Source organism: Primulina huaijiensis, chromosome 16, assembly GCF_012295235.1.
Source record: "Primulina huaijiensis isolate GDHJ02 chromosome 16, ASM1229523v2, whole genome shotgun sequence".
Lineage (NCBI taxonomy): Eukaryota > Viridiplantae > Streptophyta > Magnoliopsida > Lamiales > Gesneriaceae > Primulina > Primulina huaijiensis.
This window is the reverse complement of record NC_133321.1, coordinates 1,687,164-1,699,699: the sequence shown is the minus strand read 5'-3', so window position 1 is coordinate 1,699,699 and position 12,536 is coordinate 1,687,164.

Sequence of the window (12,536 nt, the reverse complement as noted above, 5' to 3'; positions counted from 1 at the left end):
AATTGAATATAAATCATTAATTTCGAAAGATTTTAATTTATTAATATAAATTATCTCTCTTAATATTAACATGGAAGAGTATCTCCAAAAATACTATCATAAGTTTCTTGCCTGAACTTTTAAATATGGACAGAGATGGATACTAGAATTCGGGAGTTGAACGACTCAATATATTTTTAGAAATTTTAAACATATGAAGATAAAGTTTACCTTTAAATGTAATGAGACATAATTTTTTATTCATCTCATGTTGTCTCAATTTTTAGTAATCTCAATTTCATAGGAGTTTGTTGAGATCTTAATTTCGGAGTTTGAAAAAATAAAGCGTGAAAAGTTTGAACAACTGATCGAGAAAACTGAAAGTAACTAAACTGAAGATTCGTAAACTGATAGTTGCCCGAACAGAAGATTAATGAGTGTATAATAAAAAACAACTGAACTCAGCTAAGCTAACTGAACTGTGTAGTCAACTGGACTGTGACGCCCCGAAAATTTAAAAGTCCACGCGAACCACGTGCACAAGTTATTAATTTCTTTTTGTATTTCAATTAATTGTTTTAATTGAATGAATTAATTATTTTGTTCATATTTGCATGTTTAAAATATATTTTTCTACATAGTTGCATTAAAATGTATTTTTAAAAGATATTCGAGTTACGATCGAGGAACGGAGACCGATGGCTGAAAAAAATAGAAAATATTTTCATTAAATAATTGTTTTTAATTATTTAAAATATAGATGATGCTTTTTTATATTTTTGAAAATAAGGGGTTTTGAGGTGATTTTATACGCCGGGACGTAATTTTTATCGGTGTTGGATTTTCAACAAAAATACGAACGTTTTGACAACCCGGCTAATAAATTCACAAACTTTATTGAACAAAATAAATTTTTATATTTTAATTAATCACTAATGAGCTTAATTAACCTTCTTAAGAGGCCTAAGCTTGCTTAAGTTATTAATTAACTATATCTAAAGCTAAAACCTACCCATACCCTACCACAACCCCACGCCCACATCCCCAAGACAATCAAAAATCTCCCCTTCACACAAGTCACGGCACACACATCAAAAGTTGAAGGGAAAAGCATTGATAATTGCTAGGAAATTCAAGCCGTCGTTTCCTCGTCGTCGTTCTTCGATTTATCTACGTAAAATCATACGTTTAAAACGCAAAGGCACGCCTTAATCTCTTTTTCTCATCTTTCACACCATATTATTTGTTTGATACATGATTGTATGAAAAACATGGTACAACTTTTATATTTTTATTTTTATGGCTAACATGCACAAAACTAGTGTTTTCATCTTTAAAACTCCTCATAATGATGCACAAATGGGCTGTCATGGTAGGGGTACTTGAAGGGATGCTTTTCCACTTGTTTAAGGGTCCCTAGGTGTATGTTTAAAGGCTGAAAAAAATAGGGAATGAATAAAAACGAAAATAGACTCCTTAAGGGAAATGACTCTTCGACTAGGAGTCTTTGAGGGTCAAGGCTGCTAGATGCGATTACGGAGGGTCCACTAGACTTAAGTGGGCTGCATAGGAAGGATGGGTAGAGGCTAGACATGGTGGTTAAGGGCTTGAGGCGAAGCTAGCCTAGGTTCGAATCATATTAGGACTAGGACTCTTGTGAAGAAAAATTCAGTAGCTTCCTAGGCATGTTCTAGGGACTTAATGGGCTGGAATTTGGTTGTATATGGGTTAGTTAGGTGTTATTAAGCTTTGGTCCAAGTTTGGTAAGTTTTGGTTAAGTTTCGAGTGCATACGAGTCAAAACCAGGGTGTACGTCTAAGTTTAAAAACGAATCGATGAATTTAACGATAAGCCTAGTTTTAAGCTTTATAAAATTATGAAAAATTAGTTTTAAGCTTAAATAATTATTAAAAGTCTAAATTTGTAATTTGAGAATTTTATATTAAGGTTTAGTTTAATTCGGGATTAAAACGCATTAATACGTCAAATTTAAAGATTAATTTAAAAGTCCTCGATATAAGCTAAATAAAAATACGAAAAAATTCATGTAAGCTTAAATAATTATTTGGGACATGTTAGAATCAATGAAATTAAGAAAATGTTAAAAACGGGAAATTTTACGTCTAAGGACAAAACAGTCATTTTACACCTAGAAATTAGTAAACGTTATGGCAGTGTCCTGAATGCCTTTTTATATGCTAATATGAATATTTTAAATGTTTATGGATGTTTTCATGATTTAATATGCCAAAACGTTTATTTTTAATGTGTATGTTTTAAATGTTTACTTTAAAGGTTTATGATGTTAAAATATTTATTTTAAAACATTTATGGCTTGTTATGGATGTTTATATGTTAAAATGTTTATGGATTTTGGGTATGTTAAAATGTTTATTTTAAAATGTTTAGGCATTTTATATGTTAAAATGTTGGTTTTAAAGGTTTATGAATTTTTATATGTTAAATTATGATATTTAAATATTTATAGATTTTGGGTATGTTAAAATATTTATTTTAAAATGTTTATTGATTTTTATATGTTAAAATGTTAATTTTAAAGGTTTATGAATTTTTATATGTTAAATTATGATGTTTAAATGATTATGATTTTTATCAGTTGAGACCGATCAGTTACAAAACGATCAGTTAAGACTGATCAGTTACACAACAACCAGTTTATTCTATCGACTTTGACAATTGATGAATCAGTTTGACACGTCATCAGTTAAGGAACGTACCTATCAACGAACAATCGTACAAAAGAAGACTGCAACTTGTAGTGGGAACGTCGCATTTCAGAAAAACTGCAGTGTACGAATGTCAGAAGAATGTTGACGTGGCTATACAACGAATATAAAGATTCAAAATGCATTCATTATTACCGTTGGAAGCAAAGCCTATAAATAGCAGATAAGATCAGCTGAAGAAAAAAAATGCAGTTACGAAGTTATTGAGTTACAAAGTTTGCAAATTAGTTCTCAAAAGCTCACACTCATTATTTACATTTATAGTTTTCAGATTATACTTTGAGCTTAAAGTACAAACACTTATTGTTATATTATTCGATCTTGTAGAGATCAGTTGTGCTAAGAAAGTTACATATCAGTTAAGTACTGATAAGTTGTATTTGATACTAAGAGTTTCAATCTTAGTAGTGTTTAAGTCCAAGTTGAGTAGGTTTGTACAAATCAATTATATAAATCAAAGTCTTCTAGTGGATCTTACCCGAGGTGGTAGAAGGGGTGACGTAGGAGCAGTTGAAGTCTCCGAACATTCAATAACATATCTTGTGTATTTAATTGTTTAACTAATGTTTTCAAACTGATTGGATCAGTTAGAGCATCCGTCAGTTCAATTTTCACCATAACTGAACTGATATATGCCACAACTGATTCTTTTATTTTCAGTTATTCAGTTACACATGATATAAAATATATCAGTGTTTCTTAACGAAGGATTACTTCGAGTGTTTTCCGCTTGATTTAATATCAAACTCAATTTAAATAATCGGTATAAACATTATTAGAACACGAGCTATTGCAACTCTTGGAGAATATTGTGTTTGAAGTACCTCAAGGTGCCCAGCACACGATCCTTCAATTGGTATCAACGCTAGCTGTTCTAAGAAGGACATATGAAAGCTGATGTTTTAAAATGTGTTTTAAAATGGATTTCAAAATCCTCTTAAAAAATTTATATGGATTTACCGTGGGAAGAGATAAGGTCTTGGCTCTGCAACTAACGTTGTAGCCACTTCTCTCGACTCATTAATTTTGTTATTTTAGCAACGTGCAGGGTGTTGAGTCCAAGACGACAGCAGATTAGCTAAACTGATTCAGTGAACAAGATTTCAACTGTCAGCCTATCAGTTTAGCTGATCAATAAACAAAGCCCAGCTATGTTGAGATGTTGGATGATTAAAGTAGAGCTTAATCACCAGCAGTATACCGCCGCTTCATTGCCATATCAGATCAGAGTAAATGATCAATGCAGTTCAGCATCAGTTGAGTCCAGTTTGAGTCAGCTCGACCAGTTAGCCAGCGAAGAGATCGAGTTCAAGTCAAATTAGCTGCTCTTCTAGCAAAGGGACTCAAGATCGTCGTAGCATTCAAAGCATTCAAGCTGATCAGTTGTTAGTATATTCAGTTCTATTATGTGTGAACTAACTGATATTTGATGTTACTTAAAGTCTGCTATTGTAGTAGCAATTTTCCTTACATTTGTTGGTGTGCGTAAATGTATTATACAATAGACGCTTATTTGATTAAATAAACATCATGTTCATCCAGTTAGCCTTCATATAAGTGAATTGATATCTTAAGATTTGTTGCCTAAACTACTTGAATGATGTTAAAACTTCACTAATCGTGTAAATGATTATATCTTCTTAATGGGAGTTTCAATTCATTTTCTGATGGGGAGTTTTGTTTAGAATTATCCCTCAAACTGATAAAATTTCTTTTAATTGTTTTAAATGTTTTTTATTCTCAAAAGGGGAGATTTAATCAGTTAATTTTTTTTTAAAAAAATCGCTTTAATTGCTCAAGTTTTATGATCATAAAAAAGGGAGAGATTGTTGGAACATTACATGTTCGCAATATTGATTTTGATATTAACAAAACTTGTTACTTTGTTTCTAATGATTTACCTAAGTACGCATGAAGTTGGAACTTATCAGGCTTCGAACTGATCAGTTAAACGAGCCAAAACTGAAACTAACATATGCGAACTGAAAGTGCCAGTTGATTGCCCAAACTGAATCAGCTCAACTGATATATCAAAGAACAGTTCAACTGCAGCAGGAAAAATTCAGAAGCCCGGCCAGCTGATGAAGAGTTCAACTGATGAAGAGCCCAGCTGACCAGTTCAACTGAAAGACTGAAATCATTTCAACTGACTAGTCAACTGATTTCACCAGTCCAACTGAAGATCAGTTCAGATGACTAGTTAGGAGCATCAGTTAGGAATCAATCAGTGCAGATCAAAACAAGTTTATCTAAGTGGATTCCAGCTACGCACAACGGTACAAAAGCATCTGTACTATCAATTGTACGATAATAGACGTTGCAGCAAAGCATAAAGACAAAATGCTCCAGAATGGCTGTCGGAAAAGTCGAGATACAAATCTCAAGGAACACATTCAAGCTGCAACGGATACAATTATTGNGATATGTTATCTAGTATAGCGAGAGCTTGAAAATTAATACTCGAATAGAGTCGAGCTAGAGTTCGAGTATTTCAATTTTTTTTCCAACCGAGGTCAAGTGGTGTGATATTCGGACTGGACTCGACTCCACTCGATTGTATCCTTTAACATAGCCATTAAAGCCATAATATACATGGGATATTAAAGTGATTTGGCACCCTGATTGTCGAGTAGTTAAAGCCTCAAAAGTAAATGGGTGGGTATTCTGATCGGGTAATTCAGACCCGACTTGCTACCCGACCCGAATATGATTGGGTTGAAAAATTCGGATAATTTGTCTGATTCAGGTTATATCGGATCAAGTATCAAGTAGTATTTCTACTTGATCGTTTAATTCGTGTAACATATATTTTTTTAATTGCTAAATAATATTATAAATTTAATTAAATAAATTTTTGTTGTTTTAGCTATATTTCAGTCAATGATGTTAGTATACTAATATTTTTGTATTTTTCAGTTTAATAAGTATGTTATAATACTAATGTTTGCTTGATATTAATACATTCAGATATTCTTATAAAGAAGAACATTTTCTATCATTCTATTTTTCTTCATGTAAACACTTGACTAACTCGAGCGTCGAAGTGGCCACGTATGAAAACCTTACGACGCTCCCCTAACGTTCTTTACTCTCTTAAATGTGTAGACTCTTCGTCACGGGTACTTCTCGTCCCAATTCCGGTATGCTCGAGCCGAAATCTATACAACTCGGTATGATTGCCTACTAAACTCAACCCGATTCACTCGGTCGACATCAATATACATTTTACGTGCGGGTATGAAGGTACCTTAGATATTTTCTCTGGAAACACCTCGAGGGTAGCATCGAGTCATGGACGCTGTAGGTTGAGTCAATAAAAGGATGTAACAAGCATTTTCAACGGCAAGTACGAGCCAGAACTTTGAGAAGCCAGCATTTAAATATGGGAAGGTTGATTTTATTTTATTTTATTATATTCAAAATGTTTCGGTCAATATATTATTTCATACTTTAAATCAACAATTCAAATTAAAATATAATTTTTTTTCCTCTTTTAAACAATTAGTCCCTCGTATTATCATATAATATAATCTTGATAATAATATAAAAATTTCAAAATATTTGGCAAAATTGATTTTTGTTATTGTATGTTTGTCTCTTACAATTTTCGTCATCTATGTTATTAAATTTCAGTTTTAGTCTTGTATTTTCTCGAATTTGCTAATTTTAATATTTTTCATCAATAGTACTAATGTGATACTACATAACGTCAACGCCACACCGACACTATATTGGTTATACATCACTTCACGTTGGAAAAAAAAACTAAGATTATCAAAGAAAAGATAACAGACTAATTAAAACTCAAATTTAAAAATATAAAAATTCAAAATCTCAAATAATCAAATATATTAGGAAAAAAAGTTCCCAAAATATTTTAATGAAATAAAATTGAATTAGACTCCCCAAAATTTAGGTTGCATGAACGTAAATGCTATGACCACGTACGTACATTGGGAGATGTTAATGTGTCACTCAAACACATTCACTCTTAAAAAAATCTGAAGTGATTCCTTAGCTACCAGGAAAAAAATTAATCCATAATATTTATACCAATAATTTTACAACCCAACATCGAATTGATCCAAATTTTATTAGCATAATATATTGAGGTAACAAAGTTCAAACGCACTCGTGAGAAAATAAATTTTTTTTTGTCTACTAATTAGTCCAATTTCACTTATGGTCTATTAAATCTTCAAAATTTTGTTTCCGTGTCCTCATTTTTAATTTTCGGCTATATTGATCTAATTATTGACAAGACATATAACAAATCAACATTTTTTGACGTCATATCATCATTTTTCGTTGGCATATCAACATTTTGATTGTTACATCAGTATTTCTTGTACCACATCAATATTCCAGTGAAATAAGACTAGAATGCAAATAAAAAAAATCAAATGTATTAATTCATTAATTTAGAACTAAATCACCTTAAATTCAATGTATTTCGTTTCTATTTGTTTGATATTTATTTCTTAGTCAGAGAATAGGACAACATTAAATATGAATTGGCTACAAATTCACTATTTCTTTCTTGTTTTTTTTTTAAAGGACAATTTTACTAAGTTTTGGTTGAACCTTTCTTTGTAGCAACACAACCACCAAGCGTTATAGCTCAACTAACACAGCAAATGGATACTCTGTTGGAGTAATGTTTTTCGCACTAAAAGCATATAACAGAAGTTAAAAAAAAAAAAAAAATTCAAAACATTCATTGAGCGTCGTATGAAATCAAAAAATTCATTGGGCGCTTAGAACATTTACCTTGTGTTCTAAAAATTGGACATCAAGCTATTCTAGATTTTAAGTGAAGTTAGTCTTTCTTGTAATTGCCTACGAACAAATCTTTCTCATTAGATCGTCTAATCAAGTCCATGATCTAGCTTTTCTTGGACTGTAAATCTCCAAATAAAATTTTAATCTTTTATCGCAATTGCACGAGTCAAGTAATAATATAGTGTACGAAATACGGATATCGTCTTACAGAGACTGTATTGCACGATTATTGCTTTCAAAATTAATCTTTAGTAAACAGTAGAGAAAAATTTGAATTTTGAGTTATCAAATAAATTCAAGGCAAAATGTAATGCAAGGAATAAGTAAAGATAGACAATTTGAAATGAAGTTTTTAAATATTTTAGGCACAAAATTTGTTGAGAATCTCGATTCATAGGCCTCTTACTAATTTATATAATCGAGTTTGACCTTTGTTGTTAAACTAACTCGACACGATAAAATAGATAAATGTCTTTAGCTATTTATCAAAGGTGAGTTGCAGTTGAATTTTTCCTCATGTGCTTGATTCTGTTCTTGGAGGACTCGTGCCAACCACGCTAGGAACCTCTCACTAGGATCAGTAGGTTCGTTTGCATTTACATTCCTCTTAGTTTTGTTCAAGTTTCCACTCATTATTCTGTTCTCCATGTGAGTGCTTGAATCCTCGGCGAGATGGCAGACACATACCTCATAACCAACCTTTCTGATACCAAATTTGATGTCATGGACAACTCATGGACTTATAATCATATAATTAATGCGGAAAATTCAATAATCGAAAATTTTAAATTTTTATAAACATAACATAACTCACATAGCTAACATATCGATACCGAACAATCAAAAAGAATTTTTTTCTTTTGCGGCGTACCAGCACTGGAAGACCAGCGCGGGTGCACCGCGGGCTCTGTCCCGTACAGTGGAACAGTGCCCCATGCCCGTAAGGTAGCACATGTGCGTTATTGGGGTGTGCCCCGCTCTCTATCTCGTGTACCGGGACAACACCCCTACTGAGACAGCACTTCTGCATGCCAAGAACAACGCGTTCACTCCTGGGTTTGTCCTGCAACCTCAAACTCCTCTATGTGACAAAACAAGGACTTTTCATGGATACACAAGGTCTAACATGCCTAGAAAACATACCATAACACATAAAGATACGCAAAAACAACTTATTTAAAAACAATCAACATCTTAAACCTCATATATCAATGCATTGAATACCAAGTAGCATATGCAATAATCTAAGGAAACGCCCTAACCAACATAAAAAAGCAAAGCATATAACATGAACTGATATAGCGTTCATTCTTAAAATTTCATATGGCGATGGCAAGGTTTCTCGGATCATTGCATGCCACACAATTCTCTCGCTTCTTCGAACTACTCCGTCGCTTGCCCATCATCAACATCGACATTTTCACCTGCACCATCTAAGTATAGTGAGTCTAAAGACTTGACAAGTCCATACAACATATTAACAAATACATATAAGAACAATCATCACAAATATATAGTGAGCCAATACACTGGATCCGTATAAGTTTAGAAAAGCCCCGAAGCTCATCCCAAGCACTAATCTCGTACAATCATCACAAATATGCATAAACATAAAAAAAATAACATTCATTATTTTCAAAATCATTTCATGCTATGGAAATATTTTATGCCTTTCATACTTAAAATCAGATTATTTCATGAATATGCATAAAAACTCGTAGGAAAAGAAATAGCTTTCGAAATATGAATAAAATTTCAATTCACACACATGATAGAACAAAAATAAGTAATTTATCGTTTTGATGGTACGTCAAGAACTGCATAGAACTTCATTCCTTTGTTGGGGATGAGATACTTGAGCCTCGGGAAACGCTTTATACCCTTAGATCATTAAAAGGACGTCAAAATTCTTTGAATTTTTTGAGAGGAGATTTTGAAATCCTGGGGGAGAAGGGAGAAAGAATGACGGCTGAAGGATGATAGGATTTGGATTTATACTAGCTGTAGAGTGTATGCCCGTGGGTTCAATAACAGGCATGTGGTCCTTTTAATCAATTTAAATGAGTGTTTTCGTCTAAAATATCCTAAAAATATAATTATTTCAAGAAATAAGTTTTCAGTTAAAATCGTTATTTCCCTTTTTACAAATTATTCCTAGACCCGAAAATTTTATTCATGGAAAATTTCCTCATTCTGTCAGCCTCGGTATACCATTTGTTGCTGTTACATCCAATCCCGACCAACTATAAATACATTACATAAAATTACCTCATACATCACATTTAAAGTGGTTAACAACATAAAACACATTAAATTAGATTATATTTTAACGGGCCGTTAAGCATTATAGAACATCCAAGTACGTGTACGCCAGGAATCATCCTCAAGGGAATGATGATACCCACCCACATTATCTCAAATGGCAGTGCATAGATACTCGCAAATGCCAACCCAGTAAAATGTGCAAAAGATTAACCACCTCTTCCATGAAAATTTAAAATTTTATGCCTTAAAGCAAAAGCCAAGAAGCCAACTGAGACTCGGAGTACAATGAATGGCACCATTGTTATGGACACGAAGAAGAATGGCACCACATTGATTACTGAATCTACTCATGAATTACACTTGACTTCCGCTGGATTGTTGAAAACTTTAATATCCTTAGCAAATTGACATCCCGGGTTGGCAATCCTATACATATGGACATGCTCACTCATGATCGTAGAAGTGTAAGTTATGCTTCAGTTTTAATTGAAATAGAAGCTTCAAAGCCTAAAATTTCTGAAATAGAAGTCGAATTGCCAATTGGTGATTTAGTAGTTAAGTTTGAATATGAGCAAGACATCAAAGAAACCGTTGTCGATTAGCGTGGTTTTTGGACAAACAACGGTTTTTGAGAACGTTGCAATATTTAGCGACGGATTTTATAAAACCGTCGCTAAATGTAGCGACGATGTAAAGAAAACCGTCGCTAATTTTAAATGAGCGACGGTTTTGACAAAACCGTCGCTAAAGTTAGCGACGGTTTTTCGCATGTTTAAAATTAGCGACGATTGTACAAAACCCGTCGCTAAATAGGGTGACGGTTTGAACAAAACAGTCGCTAAATTTAGCGACAGTTTAGATTCAAACTGTCGCAAAATTAAAAACTGCGACGGTTTTTCAATTACCGTCGCCAATAGCGAAAGTTTAAATAAAACCCGTCGCAAACTGTCTATAAATATCACCATACTCGGTCCATTTCTCTCCACAACAATTAAAATTTTCTCTCTTACACGAATTTATCACTTCACATAACAATTAAAATTTTTCTCACCACTTCACAACACTTAAAATTTTTCTCTCGTACACGATTTTACTACTACACAACACTTAAAATTATTCTCACCACTTCACAAAATTTAAAATTTTTCTCTCTTAAACGATTTTACTACTTCACAACGTTTAAAATCTTTCTCTTTTACACGATTTTAGTTTCGATTGTTAGTTTTTATTAGATTTATTAAAGTATAAAAAGGTTTTTTTTTATTTTTCGAAACAAATTAGCGACGGAAATCATGATTATGAACCGTCGCTAAAAGTAGCGACGGAATTTATTGAGAACCGTCGCTAAAAGTAGCTACGGTTAAATAAATTGTCGCTAATTCAAAATTAGGGACGGTTTTGAATAAATCCGTCGCTAATATTATTTGCGACGGTTTTAAAAAACTGTCGCAAATTCGACCTACCACAACGGATAAAAACCGTTGTCGTTGAACGGACTTTCAACAACACCCTCAGTTACAACAGTTTTAGAAAAGCTACGACAACGGATAAAATCCGTTGTCGAAGGCCGCTTTTGGTGTAGTGGTAGTATAACTCAAAGTGCGGTTCGGAGAAGAGGGGGTTCCAGGGTGCGCTCTAGGATGAGGCAACCCTATTAATATGCTCCCTCTAGATGAACTTCTCTTGCTACATCAAATAAGGGTACTGATAGAGTGCAGCAAGTCAACAATTTAGCACCAGCAGTGCACAATCAACAAAACTTTGAACTGAAATGTGCAGAAGAAAAGGAACGTGGCGCATAACATGGCGGAGGCCGAAACCACAGAAGAGATGATGACAATTCTATCAGACATGTACGAGAAGCCATCAGCAAACAACAAAGTACATCTCATGAAGAAGTTATTCAACTTGAAGATGGGAGAAGGTGCTTCGATGGCAAAACACATAAATAAATTCAACACGATTGTCTCCCAGCTGACATCGGTGGACATCAAATCTGTTGATGAGATTCGTGCACTTATTCTTCTGGCGTCTTTACCAGACAATTGGGAACCGATGCGGACAGCGGTTAGCAACTCTGTTGGAAAAAGAAAACTACAACTCAATGATGTTAGAGATCAAATCCTTGCTGAAGAAGTTCGCAGGAAAGACTCGGGTGAAGCAACATCATCGAGATCTGCTCTAAATCTTGATAACAGAGGAAGAGGCAGGAGTGGTGAAAGGAGTTCCAACCGATGGCGCGGTAGATCCAAGTCAAGAAATGGAAAAGACAAAAACATCTTTGAAAAGAATATGAAGTGCTGGAGCTGTGGTGAGACTGGTCACCTGAAAAAGAACTGCAGATCAACGAAGAATAATGCCAATGCTGTCACTGAGGAAGTACATGATGCTCTGCTATTATCCATGGAAAGCCCTGTTGATTCTTGGGTTATGGACTCGGGAGCTTCGTTTCATACCACTGGTGATCGCGATGTATTTGATAATTACATCGCTGGCGATTACGGAAAAGTTTTCCTGGCTGATGGAAAACCCTTGGAAATTGTTGGTATGGGTGATGTACGGATGAAGATGTCAAATGGATCTGTCTGGAAAATCAACAAAGTCAGACATGTACCAAAATTGACACGCAATCTGATCTCGGTGGGACAGCTCGATGATGAAGGCCACAATGTGACCTTCGGTGATGGTTCCTGGAAAGTGAACAAAGGAGCCATGATTGTTGCTCGAGGAAAGAAAACTGGAACACTGTATATGACTTCCAGT